The 27,927-nt window shown below is 37.7% G+C and overlaps 1 pseudogene; it reads right to left on the reverse strand.

Annotated features, from left to right (window-relative positions):
* Window positions 1-964: 964 nt before the first annotated feature.
* The window catches only part of LOC149158899 (putative F-box/kelch-repeat protein At1g60570), a 73,061-nt pseudogene continuing 46,098 nt past the window's right edge, over window positions 965-27,927 (reverse strand).

The raw sequence follows: 27,927 nt of genomic DNA on the forward strand, positions 1-27,927 counted from the left end.
ATATTGAAATATCATGTGGATACGGAAAAGTGTGACACATTAGTATGATAGGGAGAATAACACAATCGAAAATGATGCATAAGCAAAAGAGTGACTAGGCGGGAGTTGCTAAGTTTGAAAATTTCAATGCCCCTATTTTTATTTGGCCTAATTTAGAAATGATAATCTATTTTCCCATGGAAAAATGGTAATCACATACTTGGGTATTTCTTGTGGTATTTTGTCCTTGTAATTTTGTATAAACTGACAGAAGCCGACGAGTAGGTTTGGTTCATTAGACAATTTGTTGGTTGATTGCTTGGTTATTAATCATTTGGACATTTTGGGTTGATGAGTATAATGTTGTTACGCTGATTTAGGATAGTGAGTTGAGGGGAAAATTGGGGTAAGGATATATGCTATGATTTTGGCACTTGTTTGGAAGCAATAATAATTGGAGTTCCCTATATCTATTGTCCCATATTCATGTAATGAAGTCATTACATTTTGTGTGTAATCATAATGATAATGTTTAATTGGGTGAATTCACGTATTGTGGGTAAATGTTTTCCCCCGTTCTTTTAACTTAATTTCTAGTGATAATGGTTTATTTTTCCGTGAATTTTTGTAAGTAAAGTTTGTACGTAGACTAGGGTTTAGGTGTGGTAGAATCATGGCCCCAACTGGACTCATATTCCCCTCACATATGCAGAAACTTGGTTCTCACAACTTCCCATAGGTTCTTCCTATGAGACCTTTCTTGTTCACAAGTGTAGCCATAAGGAATGATACCTAGTGGGTTTTTTGTTGGTTGCATTGTGCAGAATAACCAGGGCCAAAAATTGAAAAGAGACAACATTTCCCAACTTGTCTTGTTTCAATACAAGATAAAAAAATAACTATAATCTCCTCATCCATGAAAAATTAATACATATGTTTATAAAAAATGTTGAAATTTTAAGATTACTATTACACCTCAAAAGTCTTATTCAACAAGAGACACACATGTGCTAATGCTCCATGGCTTACCAGAAGAAACCTCAAAATGAAAACATGTAAATTTAAAACAAAGGTTCTCAGGGAGCTTATGAATATCTAGACAAGCAAATCCAATTTCATTCTCATTTTTCCAAATCACTCCTAGCTTATCTCTTAAATTGAATAAGAAAGCCTTGTACAACCTATTTTAAAAATTGTTCCTAGTGCCTTGCAACACAAGCCATCTATTATGCTCAAAATTTTACCCCTCGATTTTACCTTCAAAGTAAGAAAAAATAATTCCTTTCACTATGATTGTTTTTGGGTCAATTTCCTCCAAGTTGCAAAAGGAACTTCGATGGAATTACAGGGTATCCTCTCATAAGGATTTCTGTTGCTGATTGTGGTGATGGTTGAAAAATGGGATGAAAAATAAACCCCAAACCCCCATAACACATCCCAAACTACTTCCCGTTCACCACATCATAGTCCTGAAAAAATCCATCATTTGAAAACTTCGATCAAGGGATAAACAAATAAATCCACATACCTATGTCTAGATCATAAACCTCTACCCAATATGAGGAATTCACACAACCACCCATGACATAAATCTCCCCCCAATACTAGAAACTACAAGCTTGTATCATGGAAGCTTAAGGGGTGTGAGGGACTACCGCCTATTCAAGGAGGGGGCATAGGAACACATCAGCGGGTGGTAGAGTTAGCTAATCTCCAAATGGAGAAAATATTATCTCTACTCACAATGAAATTGGAACATGTCACATTGATGGGGCATATGGGGAGAGGAAAACAGGTTTTGTTCTCTAGGTTCCAAACATAAAAAATTTCATCCCAAGAACATTTGGTTTACATAAATATAGTCTTTCAGAAGCCCTTCTAATGATGAATTCCAAAAAATAATTTGGGAAGATAAAAAAATTTCCATACCCTCGAAATTGCTATGAGGTGCTAATGCATTAGCCTTGGAATTTTTTCCAAGTAATCCAATGCAATTTCATTGGGTAGTCTAGGAAGAATAATGTCTACACACTCGGATTTACTATTTCCTTCATTGGGTACTATAGGTAGAATAATGTTTGGAGACTTGGATTTATTGTTTCCTTCTTGAAAGTAATATTAGCCCAACATTGCTTTAGATTTAATTTTTCCTTCTTGAAACTGATGGTATAATTCCAAGTGCCATTGGTTTCAAGCACTATTCATGCCTCCTAAAAACATAATTTTTTATGGGCAACCACCCTCGTCTTTCCATGAGGAGAAATTTTGAATCACCATTGTTGGCCCTATCTCACTGGAGAACACAAACCATACACCAAAGACACCAGTGTCATGAAATAAAATGCTAGGAAGTTTAAATTCTACCACCCCATACTACCCTAATAGGAACCTTTGAATCACCTTCCTTGGCCCTCTCTCACTGGAGAACATGAACTGTATGGAAACACATTTCATGAGATAAAACCATAGGAAGTCAAAATTATATCATGAGGAGACAGAGAGACAATCAAACTAGTTTCATGAAGTAAAATAAATAAATTTTAAAATATAGAGTGAAAATCAACATCAGATATCCGATAAAAATTTATGTACTATGGTAATTCCAACGTTCATTGACCAAGTCAAGGTTAACTACTCAGAAATTGACTGACCATTTGAATAGCTTAATTGATAGAAGTTCCCTCGTCATAGCTGTGACAAACTGGTCTTTTTGTTGATAATGCAACGAACATGGAAAACCATCAAAAAAATGATGAATTCAATATATTTTGACATAATAGCAATGAAAATGGGTGGATTAGACAACAAAATTGACATTATTCTTGTAATTTTTGTCAGTGCAACCAATTTTATCCGCACCGCATTACAATTTCATTAAAATTTATTCATATATGTAGTAGTGCAATTTTTTAACCTTTCATGGGAATGTTGGCATTAAGCATGGTATTATAAATGGGAATTATTCCATGCTTTGGTAAAGGAGATTGGGACACATCTCCATACAGAGAATCAAGATATTAATAAATGATGAATTCCTTGATACCCTTGATTTCTCTGATTTTGGTGTTTGTGTGAACTACATAAGGGAAAGCATATCAACAAAACCAAGAAAAAAACTAGGAGGAGTTTGAAAATAGTAAAAGCATACATCACATATATGTGGACCATTTATGACTCCATGTATAAATGGTTAGAAAACCTTCATCTCATTTATATATGATCACATGATATTTATGTATCTCTATATACTATTTGAGAAATGTAAGAACTAAATGATTTCAAAACTTATAAGGTAGAGGTAGATAATAAAACTAGAAAGGTAATTAAAATTATAAGATTTGATACATGTGGAGATTATTATGGAAGGTAAATGGGTACAAGACAAAAACCAAGTCCATTTGCAACTTTCTTAAGGAACAAGGCATTATTTCTCGATACACAATGCCTAAATCAAGACATCAAAATGGTGTATCTGAAAGGAGAAATGGCACACTAATGGACATGGTGAGGAGTATGATTACTAACTCCACTCTCTCATTATCTATATATATCCTAAATAGGGTTCCCACTAAGGAAGTTCATAAAACTCTTTTCGAGTGATGGAATGGTTGGAATCCAAGTTTAGGGCATGTACACATATGGGGCCATCCTATTGAGGTCAAGATATATAATTTACTAGAGAAAAAGTTGGACATAAATACAACCAATAAATTTTTTATTGGTTATGCAAAAAGGTCCATGGGATTCAACTTTTATTGTCTTTCCCATACACCTAATATCATTGAAACAAGAAATGCAAGGTTTCTTGTGTCGATTTTTCATGATCTTCTAATATGATAATTACTTCTAATGATTTCTTAATCAAGTTTCTTTTATCACATGTATAATTAAGAAATTGTACATAGAAAATATCAACAGTGATGTAATAATGGGAGTAGGATCATAAAGAATAACCAAACACAAGAGACACAAATTTTCCCCTAGGAAAGCCCTAAATAGGGGAAATCCCAAGAAAGTTTTCTTAAGACAAAATTTTCCAACTCAATAAGAGATACAATATGATATTTCCTAGTAAAACAAGGTCAAAATTGACAACAACAAACATAGGTCAAACATGGTCAAACTTCCCAAAAAGTAGACTTAGTAAACCTGCGGTTAAACTTCCAGAGACAGGCTGAAATTCGGCACCTTGCTCCTCCCAAAAAAATTCAGTGTGTTGCCCATAAGTCTACCCAAAAGGATTTCAGTCAACTACCCAAAATATTCGGTGGTTAACGCAGGTCAAACTTTGTCATTGCTACTCTCTCTCTCTTCTTTGCACATGTGAACAAAAAAAAAAAATTTGTTGTTGGTCTGAATTACCCAAAATGGGTGAGGAGGAATAGAAATATATAGTTGTTGAAGGAGCCAAATTGGCGTGTTTCTAAGTGGGGCCAACTTGAATTTTGGAGGTAAAATTTGAAATTCAAAATTTGACTTTTCCTTCTTTTATTTGGAGCCAACTTAAATCAAATATGTATTTTCATTCTATTTTAATTTTGTGGGCTCATACAATAAATGAATACCAACCTTAGCTACCAAAATTCAACACTCCCTCTTAGTAAGGGAGCTATTCTCTTTGACTTATTCAAATGTTCGCTTGTTGAAAAAAAATCTCCATCCTAAGAAAATGTTGAATGAGCTCCCTTTGTTAATTTATATATTCACTTCATGTTGAAAGAATCCTAAATCAACATCATCTAGTCACCCACTGGACAAAAACATTTTTTCCTTGTGGGGTTAACTCACTAGTCCTGGATCACCTATTATCGAAGTTGTCACTTGGAACTTGGTCAACACCTCTAACCTATGGTGAAACCCTGGGAAACTACCATTCATGCATGCCAATTTAATGGTAAAACATTTTCTCAATGATAAAGGAACTCACTCTACCCACTAGCCAAGAACCTATTGGAAACATGGTCAGAACCTTTTGACTATGGGAGCACTCTGGGCCTTGATGCTCTCTAGATCATTTTGATAGTCACTCCAACCACTAGCCAAGCACCTCTTGGAAATATGGAGCACTTTGGGCATTGATGATCTTGGGACCATTCTCCCTATTTATATTACATGGAAAACTGGTCAATACTTTTTTCCTAGGAGAATGTCAGCCCCTGATGCTACAACATTAACACTCCCTCTAACTGAGGGAAGAATTCTCAACTACTCTAATCTTGTCCTTGAAATATACAAACTTCACCCTAGGCAAGAGGCTTTGTGAGAATGTCATCATCCCGTCGTCTGTAGAAATGCATTGGAGCGTCATTGCTCCTTTCTATACCATGTCTTGGATGTAGTTGTACTTGATATCAATGTGCTTCAACTAGCCACCATAATCATCTCTAGCACCTGATCAAACAATCCTACAAGAAACTTCTAAAGTCACAATGCTTCACAAATCACCAAACTAGCTACAATATAATTGGCCTCTATCATGCTGAGTGTGACAAATGTCTACTTCCTACTCATTTAGGATATCAAAGTAGAATCCAATACTGAAGTATCATCGTGACGTGCTATTCTTAACTTTTTCACTCTCTACCCATTCTAAATCTTTATATTCTTGCAATTGTAATTCTTTATCTCAATCCAACAGTATCATATCGATACCTCCTGCCACATGTCTTAGCTCAATTATAAACTGATTGGATTCCTTCATTAGATCCATCACGTAGTTATTCCTAGTCACCTTGATTGGGTGCTCCCTCAAACACTGAAATAGATCCTACTATGGAAATCATGTCTTCTCCCTATGCCACTGCTACTTTATATTCACTAAAGCATATTTTCTTCTTGGCATGGTCCACTCATAGATGTTATACTTCTCTTAGAGATATCTTGTCTCTCAGCATCTCAATGATAGTCCATCATCCCAAATATATGAAGGATCTCAATAGTATACTTCCTTTGACAAAGGAATTAATGCAAAACATAGATCCTTTATCTTGAAATTAGAGGTCAAATTCCTCTAAATTAGAGCTCCTTATGGTAATCATATCTACTTCTATAGAAGAAAATCCTCTTGCCACTACTTCTCCCTTTGTCATATAATTCCTTCTTCTCTCATTTGAATTGAGTCATATAAAAAATATATCATAGGTTCACTTTAAACAACCAAGAAATATTGGGTATCCATCAATCCAAAAACACCAAAATGTCTACTTGTGATCATATAAAGCCTTCTTTAATCTATAAACATGAGACTTCTTCTCATGTAACTCAAATCACTGAGGTAGATCTATGTACACTTCTTCCTCAATTACTTCATTTATGAAAGAGACCTTTACATCCATCTAATGTAACCTCCAATCCATAATAGAAGCAATATAAATAATAATTTTAATACAATTCTTCCTAGCAACTTGAGCAAATGTCTCTTCATAGTCCTCTCCCTCTTTCTAAGAGAACTCTCTAACTTTGAATCTCTCTGTATGTTTCCATCTACCACATATTTGATCTTGTAGTTCCACTTGAATTTCACAATTTACTTCCCTTCAGTCTAGACACAATCATGGTATCCTTCAAACTTGTTAGCCTACTACCTCTAGAATAGAATCTCTTTAGGTTATCTAGCATGGTTCTTTGCTTCATTCTTTCCAATGCTTCCATTTTCTTCTAGATCCTTCGCATCCTTCATGATGTACTTGTATCCCTCATTAGGAGGTCATGGAATAAACGATTATAACCGAGAAAGAGATACAAAGACAAGGGCTGGTAAAAAATAAGTAATAATCAAGGAAGAAATACATAAAATACTTATCTTTTGATCTGAGTATCGTAGGGAATTTGTCGGATCCATCTCTATCATTGCCCTCCTACAAAAATAATTGAAATCCATCTGAAAAATTATCTTCTTGTCCTCATCATCAACTACTAATGCATGTCATTATGCTTTCCTTATTTTAATGAGCTAGAGTTTCTTCATTCATCAGATTCATCAATTTTCAATACTCAAGGTCTATCTCTAGGGTTTTATCCACAAACCATAGGACTTCATAAATCATAACCTTCAATATTTTTCTTAGGGTTTACAAACCATAAGTCTACTAGCTCTTCCAAGAAGGGCTCATATTTTAGAATAAGTGATTGTTATAGACATTTTTGTGCCTTACAGCATGAAGCATGAAATGTCGATAATCTGAGGGATCCAAAGTCCCTAAACATGTTGTTCCTACCCCTAGAGGAACAAGGCCAGCAAACCACAGCACTGAAAATCAGTTCTCCACCTGAAAACACTCAAAAACAAGCTATTTCTGGATCATGTCAGCTGCTCCACTGAGCATCTGCGCTGAATGTCAACTGCTCCACTCTGTACCTGCGCTGAATGTCAAATCTAATGAAGGCTACCTGCGCTGGGCGAGATTGGCCAAGTGGCACAGTCATTCTGCAAGGTGTCAAATGCCCAGGAAGCTTCCAAACTGACACTTGGATCAGGGAATTCGCCTTGTGATGAGTAAGAGGATCTAGATCTCCAAGTGGAAGCAAGAAACTCCAAGTGGACTCAAGAACTGAAGAATAACTGAAGTGGGAGAGGACACTAGTCAGCTTCATGCCAGCCTCAAGCTGACTCATCCTTTCTCCAAATCTCCTATATATAGAGCTCTCTCATGAGGTCTAGGGGGGCTGGAATTTTGTGCAAGTAAGGAAGTGCTGTTGGTTTGAGTATAGAACTATTGGGTGATTGCTTTGAAGGAGGTGAAGAGGAGATTTCTTTCTGCTGGGAGGTGTTGCTGGATTGGGCCTCTTATGGTTGTAACACTCTCAGAACTTTACTTCTTCTATTAATAAAAGCATTTGAGGTTCTTCTATATGCATGTGTCTCTATGGTGAATTGATGCTTGTATATTTGATTTATTCTAATCCTTGAATCAGTTATGGATGTATGCTTCTTGTAGTTTCCTTTCTTTGTGCTTTTACAGGATCTTTGTGTAGCTGGGCCGGTGAAAGAGCAAGGAGCTAGGAGCAAGTAGCAAAGAGGGAAGATTGGATCAACCATTAGCGGAAGATAACGGTTAGTGGATCTCTTTCTCCTCTCTCTTACATCTTATAAAGAAGTAATCTCGAATAGCTTTGCTTTGATTGTTGCTGAGGTACTATCACCCTTAGAGTGGGATAGGGTCATTCCGTATTGGATACTTTTCCCAACAACAAATTGGTGACTCCACTGGGGATCGTATCTTGTTGGTTGTTTGTGTTTTTTGCTATTCATTTCATAAACAAAGGGAGTACCGAATCGAACTGTGTTTGAATCATTCAAATACAAAGTAGAGGGCAGCTACTCTAGCTCAGTTTCTGGGCAAGTTTATGATTTGAAGAGCTGATCCACAAGGACTCTAATAAGCTCTTAGTGATAGCTTTTCATCCTCCTTGTCATCCCTTAGTGTGTCCTTGACTGATAGCTTTTGATTTGAGCAAAAACTGTGAATTTTTGAGCAATCTGTGACCCGGAAACCACCAGAAACGAAAGTTTCGTTCTTCAGTGCAGGTTGTACAAAGGCTGTTTGCATTTCAGCGCAGTTCCCGAAGGGGCTACCTGCGCTGAAGTTCAAACAGGCAGTGTTCCACCTGCGCTGGACCAGTACTGCCTTGTGCTGCTGGGGTTTCCTGCTGTTTCTTGCCATGTTTTCACTCTTGTTTTTGCTGTTTGTTACCAGTCAGTGGGCCTATCTGAAACCAACTTTCCTTGTCACTATTCCGCCTCAGTTGTATAAAGAAACTGTGTTTGTTCTTTGTGTATTTCTTGTACATTTACAGTTTCCCATAACGAAAGTGAACTAGTCTTGCTGTGACCTCTTAGATCTAGACCTGTGATAAAGTGTCGTTTTGATCTTAAGAGTTAGTTTGTTTGCTGTTCATAGCTGATTGAGCTTTTGCTTTCGTCATTTGGTTTGAATTTATATATTTCTAGTGTCGAAACAAGTAAATCTTAAGGTGTCTTTTGATTTTGGACAAGCTTGTTTTCTTTCACTTGAAATTGAATTCAAAATTATACAACAGCTTTCTTTTTGTATTGCACCAACATTAAGAAAGAGAAAAGAAATACTTGCATTGTGCATATGCATTATGACAGCTTGCATGTTGATTTAGAAAAAAAAAATGCATTAGTGTGTGCTCTATGATCTGTGTGAAAAGGTGTTATCTTTCTTTTCCCTCAGTAGTTAAGGTTTTCAAAGTTGAAAGATTGAAAAGCTTGCTTATCATCTTAGACTGCATTTAAGAGTGTTATCATACATCTCGTGGTGATCCATAAAGGAAAACTGCTAAACAAGATCAACCTTAAAATAAATTGAATTTACATAACAACGCATTGAAACATAATGCAAACACATAGAGGTCTAAGCTAGAGACGTGTTCCGGCGTCGTTAAACGTGATATCTTAGCGTTGAGTGGTTGGGTGATTCCTCCACGGTGAAGCGATAAGTATCAATATGGACTTGTGCTCCCACGTATCGTCGCGTATATATTGGGAGACCCCTATAGGAATAAAGCCTTTATCCAATAGGAAACCGTGTCGGCCACCCTACTGATCGCAATGCAGTGAACACAGCATTCACGAAGATCGACCACTCGTACCGTAAAACGTATTCTGTGGTTTTGCGAAAAGTTTGGCACACCCTCTGCCTAGAACTCCAGAGCAGTTTCTTTTGGCCTTTTTCAAACTCTATAACTGAAAAAGTCCATCCGAGCATTTGTCACTTCGGGCTCGTTAAAACATCGAAGGAGACTAGAGTCATCTTTAGCTTTTTCTTGACTCTTAAAAAGTGAAAAAACAAGTTGTGTCTAAGCGTCGTTATAAAATTTATTTTAAACGGAACATAATCACCTCCTATTCCCGCGTTGATCTTAAGTTGAGAACATGGAACGCCCCAGCCAAGGAACTCCACATGATGGAAATCCTAGTCCATTCTCCTCTTGGGGAGAAGTTGGTGCGCCCCACATGGCCACATTGTCGCTTCCAGGACTGACAATTGGCCTGCCTATTTGGCTTTTCTCAACTAATGTAGTTCAGACCACCATGATTCCTGAACAGTCGAGTCAATAGTTAGATCAGTCTAGAGCTGCCCACCAGCCTTCTACTTCTTATAACTCTTCCTCCAATCCTTCATCTTCGCAGGGTAGAGCCGGCAAAAGCCAAGCTCCCATGGAGAAGAAGGAGAAGAAGAAGAAGGAGCCTAAGGCGACTGGGGGCAAGCAAAAGACATCTGAAAAAAACCCACACACAGCACAGACCGGGCCTAAATCGCCATGTGTCATATGTAGAGGAGACCACTTCCATAGAGATTGTCCCTGTATTCCCCGGATACTAAGGGACTGGTCACCTCGTTTGCACAATTCGGGAGCATCAACCTCTGATAGCCATGTTGATTGCTTACCGTCAACCAGCGAAAGTGAAGGTTCAAGACAAAGAGGGGGAGCAAGATCCCCCTGCAGACTGTGTGAAGGCGATCACGCCATCCACTGTTGTCCCTTCTTAGACGAAGCGAAGAGAGTTTTGGAAGATCGCCCGGTTTCACCGTTGGGACTTCCTCCTGGATACAAAAAACTCGTGCCAAGTCCTTCGTTGGTTGAAAATACAGCTGGCCCGTCCAAGTGGTCAGCTGAAGCGTCAGTCATTGAAAATGAACCTACTGAATCCAGACCAGACGAAAGTCTAAAGGTCGATACGGCAGTTGACCCGGTTCTTCCTTCAGAGGTTTCATCTTCAAATGACACCCTCACTGAAGAGAATAAGGATGACACCATCCAGATTCTTTTCGTCAACACCGACTCTGATGAGCATCAGGGCAATGCGCCCATTCCTTTATCGCAGGAAGGAACCTCGTCAGGATCGTATCCGGCCGTGTATTCGGTCCCACCACCAAGCAACCTGGTTGTGTCCTTTGATTGGAACCAACTAGGCAGACCCCGGTTACCAGCCAGTATACCATTCAAAATCATAGTCCAAATCTACAGGATGGTAATGGCTGGAACTATCATTGATGAAGGGGCATCTGTGAGTATCCTTTCCTCTATTGCTTGGAAAGCACTGGGTTCCCCAGAGCTTTTACCTGAGATAAGAAATCTCTCGGGTTTTGATAAAGGAACCAGTCGACCGTTAGGGATCCTCCCCAATGTACCTGTTACATTGAAAGGGAAGACCGTTCAAATGAACGTGATGGTCGTTCAAGGACCCTTGGATTATAACCTACTCCTTGGACAAGACTATATATATTGCATGGGAGCTATAGTCTCCTCACTCTTTAGAGTAATGTGTTTTCCACACGAAGGAAGAATGGTCAAGCTCGTAGACCAACTTTCATCTCCGGGATCACGCATCGCAAATAGTCAAATACCAACCCTCAATGGTCTATTCACTCAAGAAATGTCTCCACCCCCAGTCCTCCTTCCCGATGAGTGTGAGTGATTCGGAAAGATGGGACTGGAACCCAGGGGGCATGCATCCTGGTCTGCTTTGGGCAGAGGAAACCTTGGGTATAAGGTAGAATTTCCGCGAAAGAATGTGACTAGTCCGTACCCCGTCCGTGGATGGAAGAGGGGTTGTTCTAGAATAAGATTCTTTTGTCAAAGTTATGTGTTTGATGATTTCTAGTCATTCACCTTTGTCTAAATAGGTAGGCAATACCAAAGAAAGAGATTCCTTTGCGGCAGCAAATTGTAACCATCTTTGGGAAAAAGGCAAGCCTCACCCATTAAAACAAATGTTTTAAAGGATAAGTAGGGGCAGCCTCCAAAGAAAGAGATTCCTTTGCTGCAAAAAATTGTAACCATCTTTGAGTAACCTAATGATAGACATCGCCGAAGAAAAAAGTTTCATTTGCGGCAGCAAATAAAACCATTTTTTTGGATAACCTGAAAGAGGCAAGCCTCACCCATCAAAACAAATGTTTTGAAGGATAAGTAGGGGCAGCCTTGAAATTATACTTTATACCTGGGGGCATGCGAACCTTTTGGAGTGCAAGCAAAGAGCGGTTATTTATCTGTTTTTTGGATTAGTCATTTCCGAACTTGCATAAAGAAAGGATGTGGGGCAAAGGTCAAAATTTGCCAAATGAGGAGCATAGCTTCGTGAGATAAAGCTCCATAAAAAATAGCTATCTCACAGGAGACATTTCTTATCTTATGACTGGTATTTCGAGCAGTTTTACCGCGGAATTTATGCTCGTTAAAAAATAGAAAAGCGAGATCCGAGCAGTTTTAGCGTCATAGTTCATGCTCGTTAAAAAATAAACATAAGCTTTTGAGCAGTGTTTTGGCGCATTCAAGCTCTTTAAAAAATGAACCCAGTACCGGTAAATAACCATTGTGATCGTAAATTTATTAGCCATAAAAGCCTTGGTCGTGTTTGCACCCGCCACCTCCATTTCATTTGGCCAATCGTTCACCTCCATATGATTGTTTACCCATTTTGAGGAACAGCTGCGAAGAGTGATTTCACTTAGCCATCCTTGTGACACTGCCATGATTGGAAAATTCCAACATGTACCTGGAATCTGCTGCTATCCCTATTTATCACTCGTTCCTCAAAAGACGAGTCTTCTTCGAGCTCTTTTCTCCTGACTCGTAAAATATGAAAAGTTTGCCGAGTTTTGGCCTTCCAGCTCGTTAAAGTGACCGGAAGAGCTATCCCTCCTCTAGATTTTAATCTTTTTGGACCTGAGGGATTATTACACAAAAAGGTCGAGCGCTTGTTTTATTCAGCTCGTTAAAGTAATCGAAAACTCATCCCTTCTGTATTGTTTTATAATTTTTCGGACTTAAGGGATTAGATGACGAAAAAGGAATTTTGGAGTTAACTTTCTGTACCTTTTCAGACTCTCTAAAATTGAAAAGGACCGAGTTTTCCTTGTCGTTAGACTCGTTAAAATGATTAAATAGCGACAAACTTGTCTTTAGACGAGAACGAGTTTCCCTATCGCTAGGCTCGTTAAAACATAGCGATGGGCTTGCCCGAAGGGCAGGTTATAGAACAAGCATATGTTATCCTCCTCAAGCTTGACAAAAATAAAGAGGTACTGGTCAGAAATGACTGGGGAAAAATTGGGAGAACCTCAAAGCTTTAATGGTAGCAAGTCGCTCTTGAACATGACACTTTTTCCTCCGTATCACATCGGGTTGGGTTGTCTCATTCACCGGTCTCATCACCATGGTCCTCGCCAAACCATCCACTTTTGGGGTAATGCTACCGATCCATCACATCAGTGTCATTATATGTTCAAGAGATGTGTTCAGAAAGAGTCAACCGTGTCCCATCCACTGCCATACATTATCCTTCATCCACCCATGATCGCCACCCTGAATCATATTTCACAGATTGTTTTCACCTCCACTAAAATCATTAGCTCCGTTCCGTGTCACTGGTGTGGGATTCATTAAGGCCCTCCTTTGACGGATCGCTTCTTGTCGACTTCAGCTCATTATCCAAGAAGTTGATCTAGGAACAAACCCCCCAGTACTTTGAAGCTTGCATGCCTCAATGGCAAGTTTCTCACTTCCGGCGACAGGTATACATCAATGACCTTCGACCAGAAGATTTTGCGTGGTGTTTGACGCCAAGTCCTTTATTCACACCACATGAATTGTACTGCAGTACCTTGAGGGTCATTGTCATTATTGGTGATTCCTCTCGCGCTTGTTAACGGTTTACATTATTGACCGGTAATCAAGCGATGTCTTTCCATGTTCGACTTCAGCGCAATTCTCACATGGATCGACTTGTACTTAGAGTGAAGATCGAACGAGTTTGAAGACCCCGGATCTAGTTTCATCCATCCGGGCTGCGATATATATATTCAGGATATAAAGACATTTGTTATGTACATCATTGCAACAGATGATCATCCTACTCAAAGGATAATAATTTCAGCAGAGAATTATCAGTCTACCACCAGACGATCGTCTGTTCTATGTACCAAAATGAATTTATAAAGCTGAGCATGGGAATGCCCGCCTCAGCTAGATCATGAAAGCAGAATGAAAAAATAATGTATTGTATTGTATTTTATTACAGGGCACCTCTCAGCGATTGAATGAACTTCGGATCCTCCTGATAAAGCATTTCACCCGATAAACGACCTCATACTTTAGGGGGCAACTGTTATAGACATTTTTGTGCCTTACAGCATGAAGCATGAAATGTCGATAATCTGAGGGATCCAAAGTCCCTAAACATGTTGTTCCTACCCCTAGAGGAACAAGGTCAGCAAACCACAGCACTGAAAATCAGTTCTCCACCTGAAAACACTCAAAAACAAGCTATTTCTGGATCATGTCAGCTGCTCCACTGAGCATCTGCGCTGAATGTCAACTGCTCCACTCTGTACCTGCGCTGAATGTCAAATCTAATGAAGGCTACCTGCGCTGGGTGAGATTGGCCAAGTGGCACAGTCATTCTGCAAGGTGTCAAATGCCCAGGAAGCTTCCAAACTGACACTTGGATCAGGGAATTCGCCTTGTGATGAGTAAGAGGATCTAGATCTCCAAGTGGAAGCAAGAAACTCCAAGTGGACTCAAGAACTGAAGAATAACTGAAGTGGGAGAGGACACTAGTCAGCTTCATGCCAGCCTCAAGCTGACTCATCCTTTCTCCAAATCTCCTATATATAGAGCTCTCTCATGAGGTCTAGGGGGGCTGGAATTTTGTGCAAGTAAGGAAGTGTTGTTGGTTTGAGTATAGAACTATTGGGTGATTGCTTTGAAGGAGGTGAAGAGGAGATTTCTTTCTGCTGGGAGGTGTTGCTGAATTGGGCCTCTTATGGTTGTAACACTCTCAGAACTTTACTTCTTCTATTAATAAAAGCATTTGAGGTTCTTCTATATGCATGTGTCTCTATGGTGAATTGATGCTTGTATATTTGATTTATTCTAATCCTTGAATCAGTTATGGATGTATGCTTCTTGTAGTTTCCTTTCTTTGTGCTTTTACAGGATCTTTGTGTAGCTGGGCCGGTGAAAGAGCAAGGAGCTAGGAGCAAGTAGCAAAGAGGGAAGATTGGATCAACCATTAGCGGAAGATAACGGTTAGTGGATCTCTTTCTCCTCTCTCTTACATCTTATAAAGAAGTAATCTCGAATAGCTTTGCTTTGATTTTTGCTGAGGTACTATCACCCTTAGAGTGGGATAGGGTCATTCCGTATTGGATACTTTTCCCAACAACAGTGATATGTATTTTATTTCTTTTAAAATTCAATCTGCTTAACGTGTCTCAGCCAATGAAAACTTCAACAACATATACAAGGCATTACATACTTTTCAAATATTTTTATTTGACCACATTTCGAAAATAATAGAAGACCTATGTCAACATTCTTCTTTCAATTCATCCTTCTTTTAGCAAGTTCCTTGAACTAGACCTCATTAGTGACAACATCCTTGATTCCACATCTAGATGAATTCCTAAACAAGATTCAACATAGTCCTTAGAAGCTTCCCAAACAAGCCTAAACAAAAGTCCTTGCCTAAGCTTCAACTTGAATTTATTCATCCATATACTCAGTCTTGGTCCCTTCTTCACTATAAACTTTTGAATTCCCTTGAATTGTCCATATCTACAAGCATAAATCAACACATTGATTCTACTCTATGACAAAGGTACGACTTGAACTTGGGTTAACATTTTCAAACCTGTTTGAAATTTTAGAGGTATAGTTTTCACTTAAGTTTGAGTTACTTGTCTACTTGTTTAATCCTCCAAGATTCACTTCACAAGATTTTTCAAATTTAAGAGAATGGTTTTATACCCTTCAAAGAGAAAGCATAGTGAGATTACTTCCTTCTAACTTTGTTGAAGCCTTACTTCTTCAAACAATGGTAAGTGTTAATCTGAGAAATAGGAACTAGATATTAGCTCCCTCTAGTTCTAGTTTCATTGAATCAAACAATCTTCCAATCTATTATGGAAAGAATTAAGTAATGGAACCTTAGTAGTATAATTTATTTTCAATAGCATATGCAAGGTATCAGTCAAAAGTTTCTTTTCCTATATACACGACTACTAACATAATTCATAATCATCTTATAATGAACAATCTTCTCCACAATCCGAGGTTTATAAGTAGGGATTACAATTATAGGAAGCATCAAACCATGATACTCAAACCTCCTTAAATAGAATTTAGCAGACTTCCTGCGTAGAAAGATAACTTTACTGGCATATTTTAACGGTTTGGGGTATTTCTTTCTTCTTGTACCCTCCGAACTAAAGCTTCTTAGCTTCCTTATTCTTTAACTGAGGTCCTTTGACCCCATTACAACTAGATCTGAGGCCATCAAAAAAATATCGACCAAGACTTGGGAAAAAATTAGGTCCTGGAAACTCCTAGTGCTAGACCAGCCCTTCTTCCATGAATATAAGATCATAAGGCACTTTTGTTGGCATTTTCCTAAGCCTAAGATAAATCCATCTTTCTCTCAATTCTTTGAGGCCTTTCGTCCCTTCTTCTCTAACCTATGGACTGCTCCTCAAGACCTTGACTAGCCTTCTTACTACCTTGGTCCAGTCAGTATATCAACTTGAGGTATTTAGGCATACTTCTAGGGCTTCGACCCTCTTTCTCAATATAAAACATACCCTTAGTCTAATTCAAGTAATAGAAAATAAAAACTTCCCCTTATTCCTAAAAAATATTCAATTGTGCTCACTTGATCCTTTGTTTTTGGTCTGAGGTCTCTTTCCCTGAACTAGGGCTATAGAACTTGGCCTTCCAATTTAAAGTAAAACTTCATTAAGGTTGCTCGTTCACCTATGCTATGATACCATATTGATTTTTCATAATCTTCTAATCTAATAATTACTTCTAATGATTACTTAATCAATTTATTTATGTCACATATATTATTAAGCAATTATACATATAAAATCTCAACGGTAATGCAATAATGACAATAGAATCATAAAAAAACAACCAAACAAAAGACACACAAATTTTACCTTGGGAAAGCCCTAGCTAGGGAAAAACCTAACAACCTTTTCTTAGGAGAAATTGTCTTATTCAACAAGAGTTACAATTTGATATTTCCAAATCAAATAAGGTCAAACTAACCAACAACTAACATAGCTCAAACTTGGTCAAAATTCCAAAGAAAGAGCCTTATTCAACTCGGTCTGCTGCCAAAAAGATTTGATGGTCAACGCAAGTCAAACTTCATTATTGTTGTTGCTCTCTCTCCTTGGCATATGTGAACAAAAAATAGATAATTGTTGTTGGAACACATTACTCCAAATGGGTGAGGATGAATGGAAATATATATATGTTGATGGAGCCAAATTGGTGTGTTTATAAGTGGGGTTGACTTGACTTTTGGAGGTAAATTTTGAAATTCAAAATTTGACTTTTCCCTCTTTTATTTGGAGCCAACTTGAAACCAAATTTATATTGTTGTTCTCTTTTATTTTGTGGGCTTATACTATAAATGATTACAAACCACAACTACCAAATTCAACATCTTTAGGATATTACTCTTGCCTTTGATGTTCTCATCAGGGATATCATCTAGATTTACCTTGATGGTATCATTGTATATTCTAAGTGTCATGAGGATTATTTCCAACATTTAAGAATATTGTTTGCTAGATACAAAAAATTTGGCATATTTCTAAATCCCAAAAACTCCATTTTTGGTGTCACTACTGAGAAACATTTAGGTCAATATGTATTAGAATTTGGCATTAGTATTGATCCTGACAGGGTCAAAACAATAAAAAAATATTCCCCGTCCCAGTTCCAAAAAGGAAATTCAATATTTCATGGGAAAGGTAAATTTTTTATGCATTCTCATTAATGATATTTCTAATATTATTAATATTAGTCATAATATAATGAAGCAAGATCTTGTGTTCAAATGGGATGATTCTATACAGTGGGAATTCCTTGCTATCAAGGAAGCCATAACTTCTGCCCCTATAGAGGAAGCCATCTCTTGTATCCTCATGCAAAAACATGATCAAAATATCTAACAAACAATCACTTATATGATCCAAAGCTTATTTGATGATGAATTTAAGTATTCTTTTATCGAAAATAATGTTTTTTCTCTAGTCAAGTCAATTGATAAATTATAGCATTATATATTAGGCAAGTATACATAAGTAAGAGTCCCTTTACCTACTGTTAAATTTCTATTTTCACAGACTTATCTTTTAGGAAAATTGGCTCATTAGCTTGCCAAAATTCAAGGGCATGACTTGTCAATTATTACTACGAAAATAATCAAGGGACCTGACTTAGATCTCCACTTGGTTTAATACCCTGAGCCATGGGAGTCAGAAAACAAAGATGAAGCTCTCTCTAATTTTTTTTCTAATCAACGAACAACAAATAGATGTATAAAATCACCCATGGTACAGGGATTTAATCTATTATTTGTAGAATAAAAAATGCCCTGATTACCTTGAAAATTTTTAGCAAATAATATTATTTTTTTATTCTTCAAAGTACTTGATCATTAATAAAAAATTATTCTACAGATATTTTAATGGTTTATTACTATGATGTATTGATGATGAAACTGTTGATAGAATTTTGGCACTATCCCATGGCTCCACTCGTGGAGGTATGCATATTGGTGACCATTTTGGTGCCAAGTCCACCACGCATAAGATCCAACCATCTTCTCAGATTTCTATTAATATGTGCAAAGTTATATAGACTATCAACAAGCCACTAGTAGAGACAAATTTCGTGCCATGCCCCTTTAAACAATTATTCCTGATTTTACTTTTTCAAAATGGGGCTTGGCTTTCATAGGTCCAATCAATCCACCCTCGTCCATAGGGCACAACTTTATTCTCATTGATCCCAAGTAATTTAAAAAGTGGGTCGAAGTACTACCATTAAAGAATGCCCGAGATGAACAAGTAATTGAATTTCTCAAAAATAATATATTATCTCGTTTTGGCAAGCCATTGGATCTAATCATTGTAATAGACCAAATATCGTTTCTGCGAAATTCACTGAATTTGGTAATAGATATAAAATCAAACATTCCACCTCCTTAGTGTATTACCTACAAGGAAATGTACAAGTGGAATCCATGAATAAACATATGATTTGTATCTTGAAAAGTATCGTAAACGATAAACCGAGAAATTGGCATAATCAGTTCAAGTACACCCTTCGTCCTAATCGCACATTCATAAAATAAAGTACCAATGCTCCCCCTTCCGGATGGTGTATGGGAAAGAGGCATTTATTCCTGTTGAACTTGAATTAACCTCATTATGTCTTGCTCTACAAGTTGAGGAACTCAATCTTACTGATATTCCTCAAAGAGTATTAGCCCTGTTGGCATTGGAGGAACAAGTAGTCACTCCTTGTATAATCTCGTGTAGAGTGAAAACAATAAAGAAGTATTTTGATAAAATATCAAAATATGATAACTTTGTTTTTTATTAGAAGGTGGTCCCATGGGACTCTGCACAAGTAGAGAAGGGTAAATATCATAAGTTCTAGTTAATTATGGATTAATCCTTTCAAAATCACAACAATTGTTAGACTAAATTCCTACCCACTGAATGATCAAGTGCTCAAAATTAGGCTAAAAAATTAAAATGTCAGAATATTTTTAAACTTAGCTTTAGATGGAAGAACTCGTCATTCTGATTCCAATGGTGCGAACGATATTGAAATTCGAACTCGTATGTAGAATTTAGAGCAGTTGAAGTTCAGGTTTGACTTGCTCACATGGCATGATTAAATGATGTGGCAAGTTTCAACAGGGAATTGGGAAGCCCTAAGTGGCAAGCCGCCATTGGTCCCTGCATTTCAAAAATAGCATATCGGAGGCAGGCCGACGTTATAAATCGTCCCCAGAGCAAGCCAGAGTGTGATGCAAGAACCATAATTGCACATCGGTGAAGGGGGGTGTTATAAAACCGGCCCCCACCGGGATCAGGGTTGCAATGCGATCAAACATCACATATCACACGACGCTATAGAATCAGCCTTAACAAATTCGGGTTGCAATGCAATATCGCAATCACAAATCGCAACAAGGAAGGACCCACATTCATAAGGTCGTTGGTACTCTGTGATTGCCATTAACGAAAGGATACCAGATGTGATACATTTATAGCCTGTAGTTTAATGTCCCATTGGGTCTGCCGATATCAAAATAACACATTTTCGCATTTGCGGAACATAAGACCCACAAGACTTCACCAATTGCGATTTGCGATGGAGTTGCCAAAACCATCACCTTAACCACCATACCTAACCATTGTGTGACCACTCAGCCTTAACTGCAAGATAGGCGGGACCACCAATTTCGGCGAAACTGCCAGAATTAGCTCAAGATAATGAATTTAACTGAAGTTAGCATAACTAAGGTAGTTTTCCACCAAATTGGATGCAAAAATATGCTAGATAGTCATTTTTTATTATTCTAAACTCATTGAGATAGGTTTCAGAGGAATTTGAGCATTGTAAACATATTTTGTTGTAATTTTTAGCATAACAGAGAGGCCCAAGCATTGGAAGCTGGACCAAGGAGACATAGCCCAAGAGGGGTGAACTCCTCATCAAATATTTGTGTTGTGTGTCGTATTTTGATGTTCTTTGTTGTTAATTTGCTACTATTCAGCATATGTTTTTATGTTAAATTGTTTATAACATTTACATAACAAACTCTCATGGGAATCAGTGAATTAAGAAAACATGGTGAATCCTTAAGCACTTGATAAGCACATGATAAGCATCTTGGGTTTTATTCTGAATGGGGAATTAGCACAACATTAATAATATGCTCCATTTCAGATAAAGTTGGTATCAGAGCACTAGGTTTTTCTTTGTGAAAGAAGGATTTAATTGTTTGCAAGTTTATGTCATGCATACAAGGTTAAAACTCAAAGAGGTGAAGGAAAGTTGGTTGGAAGCCTTGAATTTGGGTCAAGGGGAAGAAGAGAAAGGTTGCCACAATATCCAACACCAGTTCAGCCTCAAGTTGCAGTTGAGACTCCAAAGATCATGTCTCATGAAGGAGAACCTACAAACATGATAGAATATGAGAAGACCTTCAGAAAGGATTTCTTTGATATAACAGAGATGGTGAAGTTCCTCTATGAAGAGAGGAATAACAGGTTGCAAGGAAAAAGTTCTAGACCTCCCAAAGGAGAAGGATCTTCAGGAGGAGGTAATGAAAAAGGAGGTAATGGGAATGGGGACAAACCTCCACCCTTTCCACCATATTCTTCATATTCTTCTTCAAAAGCATATTCACCCTCTTCCACTAATACAAACCTTACTCATACTCATCGTCATTCTTCAAAAGGAACTGGTAAATCACCTTTTTTAAAACTTGATTTTAAATTTGAGTTGCCCATGTGTAATGGTGAAGTGAATGCAGAGAAGCTTGATAATTGGATTCGTTAGTTGGAGGTCTATTGCAGGATTCAAAACCTTCAAGAGGATGATATAAAGATTCAGTTAGCTTCCTTAAGAATGGAGGGTGCAAAATTAATATGGTGGGAATAAAAGACCCAAGAGGAGATTAAAAAACATGGTAAGATCTCAATTTCTTGGAATGATTTCATTGTTGCAATTAAAAGACAATTCTACCCTCTAATCTTATGTATAGAAAGCCATCATGAATTGGCAAAATTTTAGACAACTTAAAGGTCAAAATGTGCAATATTACACCCAAGAATTCAAAAAAGCGTCTCTAATGTTAGGTGTGGATTTTCAATCACAGGACACATTGCTAAAGTACATAGGGAGTTTACACAGTTACCTTATGAATACTATCTTAATGTTTAATCCTAGTAATCTATATGATGTGTGTGTGCAAGCAACTCATCCTGAGGCAAGAGGGAAAAACACCCTAGAAGAAGGTAGTAAAAATCCGTTTAAGGGTAAAGAGAAAGAAAAGGATTTCAAGGAAAGGAATCTATTGTCAGCAATAGTTTTTCAAACACACATAATGAAACACCAAATGAAAAGAGGAGAATAGAATTGTTTCACATAAGGGTGATCTCAAAACATAACAAGTTGACACGATGTTTCATAGCGGCTCTCAAGCCAATCTTATCTCAAAAAACATTGTCAAGAGTTTAAATATGGAAACTGTTCCACATCATAAACCGTATCCACTTGGATGGGTATGTGACAATGCGCAATTGCAAGTTACGAGAAAGTGTAAATTGAAATTAGCTATCACTGTAAAATTCATAGACGAAGTGAAGCTTGAGATTGTGCCGTTAGATATATGTGGCATCGTTTTGGGCAGCCTGTACCTTTATGACATAAAATCTATCTTCCATCGACATGAAAACAAATATCACATATTAAAAAATGGAGTAGAATATATTGTGAGAGCTCACTGTAAGAAAACAAATCTTTCATTTGTTAATGCAGGGTAGATGCAAAGACTGGTGAATTCGAGCAAGAATTTTATGGTTCTCATGATCAAACCCGAGAATGATATTGATTATGAAGTGTTTGATGGTTGTTATTCGAATTTAAAAACTGATTTGCTTGACGTTGTTAACCAATCTGATGAAATGTATCAGGAATCAAAGGGATTACTTCCCAAGAGGGGAATCCAACCTAAGTTACAGTTGCAGCAAAAGTGTCTTCTTCCTAACATTGTCATGTACAGGATGTCAGTTATGTAAAGTGCATAAATTAAGACACAAATCTAGGGATTGTTGAATAAAAGGATCATTCGGCCTACTCTTGTACCGTGTGGTGACCCTCTTTTTTTGGTGTCTGATAAGAATGGTAAGAATTTCCTTGGAAGGGATTAAAGAAGTGGTTTTCATAAGAGTAGAGTTTTTGAAGGAGATATAGGGAAGATGACATTCAAAACTAGGTAAGGTTTGTTTGAATGGCTTGTTATGATTTTCGGTCTTTTCCATGTTGCTACTACTTTTACGCATGTGAAGAAAGATGTGTTGAAGCCATTTCTAGACAGGATAGTCTATTTTGATGGCATTTTTCAATTTCAGAAAATTTCATTATGAACATGTCATGTGTGAGAAAAAATACTTGATGTCATATGTCAAGAACATTTGTTTATGAAGATGTCAAAGTATATGTTGGATAAAACTTCTTTGATGTACTTGAACCGTGAAATTGGTTCTTCCAAGCGTGTTCAGGTTCCCAAAGGCTTTTTGGCAGTCTGCGTGGGACATGGAGAAGGTGAGTTGAAGCTAGACCTCCCAAAGGTTGAAGTCATAACAGTCTGTGGTGGTATTTACTCCATTCTTGCAGACACAGGTTAAAGAAGCATACATCCCTGTGAAGCCACAAATTCCTTTTTTCTGCTCGCAATTTATGCAAGCAGGCTCAAGATAGTCATTTGGATAATATGTTTATTGGGAGCGGCATAATGTTGGAGGAGAAAATTTGTTAATTTTTCTTCTATTGTAGTTCATTTTCATTCGTTGGCAGTTGTGAAAAAGGTCTTCCAGTGGGGAGGCAAACAATGAGAGGCATTTGATGCTTTAAAACAAAATATCAGTACAATTCCAGTACTTGCTTTACCAGACTTGAGATAGTCATTTAAGTTTCAGGTTGTTGTATGTGACTATGCCATGGGCGCAGTCTATTTGCAATGTGGTAAGCCCATTTATTTTCATTAAAAAAAATTCAATGCTAAAGTGTTTAAGTTGCAGCAACAAAGGCACTTCCATTGGATGGGTTTTCTTCTATTCCACTCAGTCAAAAGGTATAAGAAAGGTATAAGCGACAAGTTTTTTGATGTACTTTCTAGGCCTATAACTTGCATAACTATTTTCCTCAAGCATCATTTTGTTTTACATGAAAGTTATGTTCAGAAGAATACATACTTTCAAGATGTATATTCAAGCTTAAATCAAAAGAATCAAGTGGAGGAATTTGTTTACCATTTGCATCATATGTATTGTATCATCTTGGTAAGAAGGATGTTGCTACTAATAATAACATGGACAAAACCAAAGAGTTCATTGAATGACTCCAAATGGTACATCAAACAGTGCAACAACAACTTGAAAAGGTTAAATGCAAGTATACAGAAAGGCACGACAAGAATTGTCGAAATCACAAGTTCCAATTCAGTGATCAATGGATCGAGAATGGAAGGGTGGGGGAACTGTACCCTCACCTGCTAAACAATAGAAATTGATCCTTTTGGGTTCCAAAAGGCTTCTAGTGGGGAAGAGTGATCAGATGCTCAAAATTAGGCTAAAAAATTAAAGTGTCAGAATCTTGTTAAACTTAGCTTTAGATTGAAGAACTCGTCATTCTTATTCCAATGGTGTGAGCTCCACTCAAATCCGAGCTCGTATGCAGAAGTTAGGGCAAGTCAAATTTCAGGGTTGAATTGCTCACATGGTAGGATTGGATGATGTGACAAGGTTCATCAGCAAATCAAGAAGTGCCAAGTGGCATGTCGCCATTGGTCCCCACATTTTGCAAATCAAATATCAGAGGCGGGTCAGCATTATAAATTGGCCCTAGAGCAAGCAAGGGTGAGATGCGAGAATCACAATCACACATTGGCGAAGGGGGGTGTTACAAAATTAGGCCCCGATGGGATTAAGGTTACGATGCAATCACACATTGCATATTACATGGCACTATAGAATTAGCCCCGACAAGTTTGGGTTTCGATGTGATATCGCAATCGCAAATCGCAACAAAGCAGGACCCACATTCAATAGACCGTCGATACTCTATGATTGCGATTAGCGAAAGGATCACAGATACGATACATTTAGAGCCTACAGTTTAATGTCTCATCGGGTCCACCAATATTGCAATCGCAAATTTCCGCGTTCAAAGAGCATAAGACCTAACAAGCTTTGCCAATTTCGATTTGCGATGGAGCTACCGGAACCGCCAGACCTAACTACCATGTGACCATTCGGCCTTAACCGTGAGATAGGCGGGGAAGTTGGTGGAACCGCCAATTTTAGTGGAACTGCCAGATTGGCTCTAGATAATTAATTTAACTGGTAGTTAGCCAAATTTGGACGAGTAAATTATGGAAAGACTGACAAAATTCATAACTAAGGTAGTTTTCCACCAAATTGGATGCAAAAAGAGGCTAGATAGCCATTTTTGAGTATTTTGAACTCATTGAGACAAGTTTCATATGCATTTGAGCATTGTAAACACAATTTTGTTGTAATTTTGAGCATAATAGAGAGGCCCAATGTTAAATTGGCAACTAGGGCCAAACTCCATGTGGGTCAACTTATTTATGGCCGCTGATATTTTTATTGGATCCCTCTCGTCGAGAGGTGTAGGAGTGATCCAAAGATCATCAGATTCTGATATGTATTTATGGAGATATGAATTTATTTAGATTATGGTTTTATTATCTAGCCGACCAGCTCTTATGTAGGCTCAAGAAGCCCAAACATCATGACTATTCATCATATATGTTTTAGTATAAATATAGAGGACTTGAAGTCATTTCAACGCACATTCTTGATGTGATCTCCTCTCCACGTCTTGGGTTTTTGGAAGGAGAGTCACAAAAAGAATACGCTAGCCTAGATCAATGATGCCCTAATTCAACGTAGTCTTGGCAGATATACGCTGCTCATAATATATGTTGTTCATGGTGGATATGTTGTGGATATTATAAGCTGGTTTCACGCAGTCATGGGAGATATTCACGCAGTAAATGTTCACGCTATACATGCCCTAGCTTATATGCTGTAGTGGAGCCTAGTTGTAGTAAGGGAAGGAAAGACATCAAATTAGTAAGGGAAGGAATAAGACTGATATACACAAGTCATGGGACAGAAATATGTTCACACAGCATTTCATATGCTGTAATGGGACTACAATATATACGCACAAAGCATGAAGAATACACTGACATCTAAACGTTGAGACATGTTGACGAGTTAATGTCCTAAATGCAGAGATCTGTTCACTTCCATAGTAGAACAAAACTCACGCATATTCAGATGGCTCTGGAGTCACTTTCATGAGGGCACATTCTAGATATGGAACGCATTCATATATGTTCCCCACAGTTTGGAACACAGTTATATATGGAACACAATCATATATGTCCCCGTTAGTTTGGAATGCAGTCATATATGGAACATGTAGTCATATCTGAAACCCACTGTTTGGAACGCAGCCATAGAACCCGCAGTTATATATGGAAACGTAGTCACGTATGTAAACGTAGTTAGCCACAGCCAAGGTATGAAGCCGCGGAGGTATTGGGTCAAGGCATGACTAAACGCTATTATAAAGACTCATATATGCAGTTAATGAAGACAGTTAAACGCTCATGGAGTTTTGGTCTTCTTGCCTCCTCCCAGTCTTAATGTCTTGGCACACCATTGATGAAGTAGATCCAGGAGGTATTCTTGAAGCAGTATCCTCACAATAGCTAGCAGTGGTTAGGGTTTGAAGCAGAACGACTACGTTCTCTGCATAGCTATTATAGCATAGAAGATGACTATATATATATATATATATATATATATATATATATAAGGAATGATCTTTGTCATATGTTCTTATGATCTCGATGGCTCTAATGTGAATGTGCATCATGATAATCTCAGCGGAAGGAATGATGAAGTAAAAATGCAGCATGATGGGCAAGTTAAGCAAGGAACAACATGATGTATGGGCAGTATGATGTAGATCATGGACAACATGATGTATGTACAACCTGATGTATGAGATCATGCGCAGCATGATCGTGCTAACGGTAAGGTGCAGCAAATGGATGAAATGTAGCACGATGATAGGTGAAGGAGTCACCTTGGAGAATCAATTGAAGCAGAATGTCTTCAACTGATCTCATCATTATAGGAGATGATCTATGCTCAGATCTAGACAAGTCAAAGTATTGACTTCTGTTGTAAATGTACTATCTCTCTCTCTCTCTCTTTCTCTGTTGAACTTTGAATAACATAAAAGAAGAATTGATCAAGGGTTTCCCCACACATTGTGGGGTTTTTCCCTGGCTACCGCCACATCTTGTGTCCTCTTGTCTTGGCTTGTCTTCTACGATTTATATTTATGTTCTATCTGCAGTTTACTTTATGCTGATGTGGTTGCTAATATGGAAAAGAAATTTCTCTAGCATAGAACATACCTAAAATTAACACCCAAGCATTGGAAGCTAGACCAAGGAGGCGTAGCCCAAGAGGGGTGAACTCCTCATCAAATCTTTGTGTTGTGTGTTGTATTTTGATGTTCTTTGCTGTTATTTTTCTACTGTTAACATATGTTTTTATGTTAAATTGTTTATAGAATTTACATAAGAAACTCTCACGGGAATCATTTAATTAAACAAACATAATGAATCATTAAGAACTTTATAAGAAAATGATAAGCATCTTGGGTTTTATTCTGAATGGGGAATTAGCACATCATTACTAATTTTCAACATTTCATATCATTGAAGGATGAAAATCACTGTATTATTCCCTACACCACAAATTTCTCACATCTCAAGCCATATGTAGAGGTGGCATAAGATTAAATAAAAAATATCACACAAATATTTGTCGTGCGGAAAGAGTCAATTTTGCGGACAAAACCGACCTCCCTAGCAACCAAAGGTCGTCTAGTGACAAACAAAACAATCAAGCACTATCTTTCCCTAAATATGCATTTAAAATAAAAGCAACCAGGTGTTTAAGGCTTACCTTTAGTCCAACGCTTGTTTGTTGTAATCCAGCCTCTCTGATCCAGATGAACTCCTTCTCCTTGAAGCCTGCATTCACTAACAAGCAAACGATTACATAACACCTGAATAGCTCATATAATAAAACATATTCATCATAAAGACCAAGGAGTTTATGAAACAAATTATATATAACAACTTGTTGAGAAAAATGAACTTTATTGTATTAATTGGAAACAAAAGAAACCATTACAACCAGTGCCTTGGTGTTGTGCAAATCCCTCCCAGGGTCCAGCAAGAGTTGTCCTTTACTTTGATCA

The sequence above is a fragment of the Pinus tabuliformis genome, chromosome 5_2 (assembly GCF_031772625.1).
Source record: "Pinus tabuliformis cultivar Carrire ecotype Pingquan chromosome 5_2, CPIR1, whole genome shotgun sequence".
In the NCBI taxonomy this organism is placed as follows: domain Eukaryota; kingdom Viridiplantae; phylum Streptophyta; class Pinopsida; order Pinales; family Pinaceae; genus Pinus; species Pinus tabuliformis.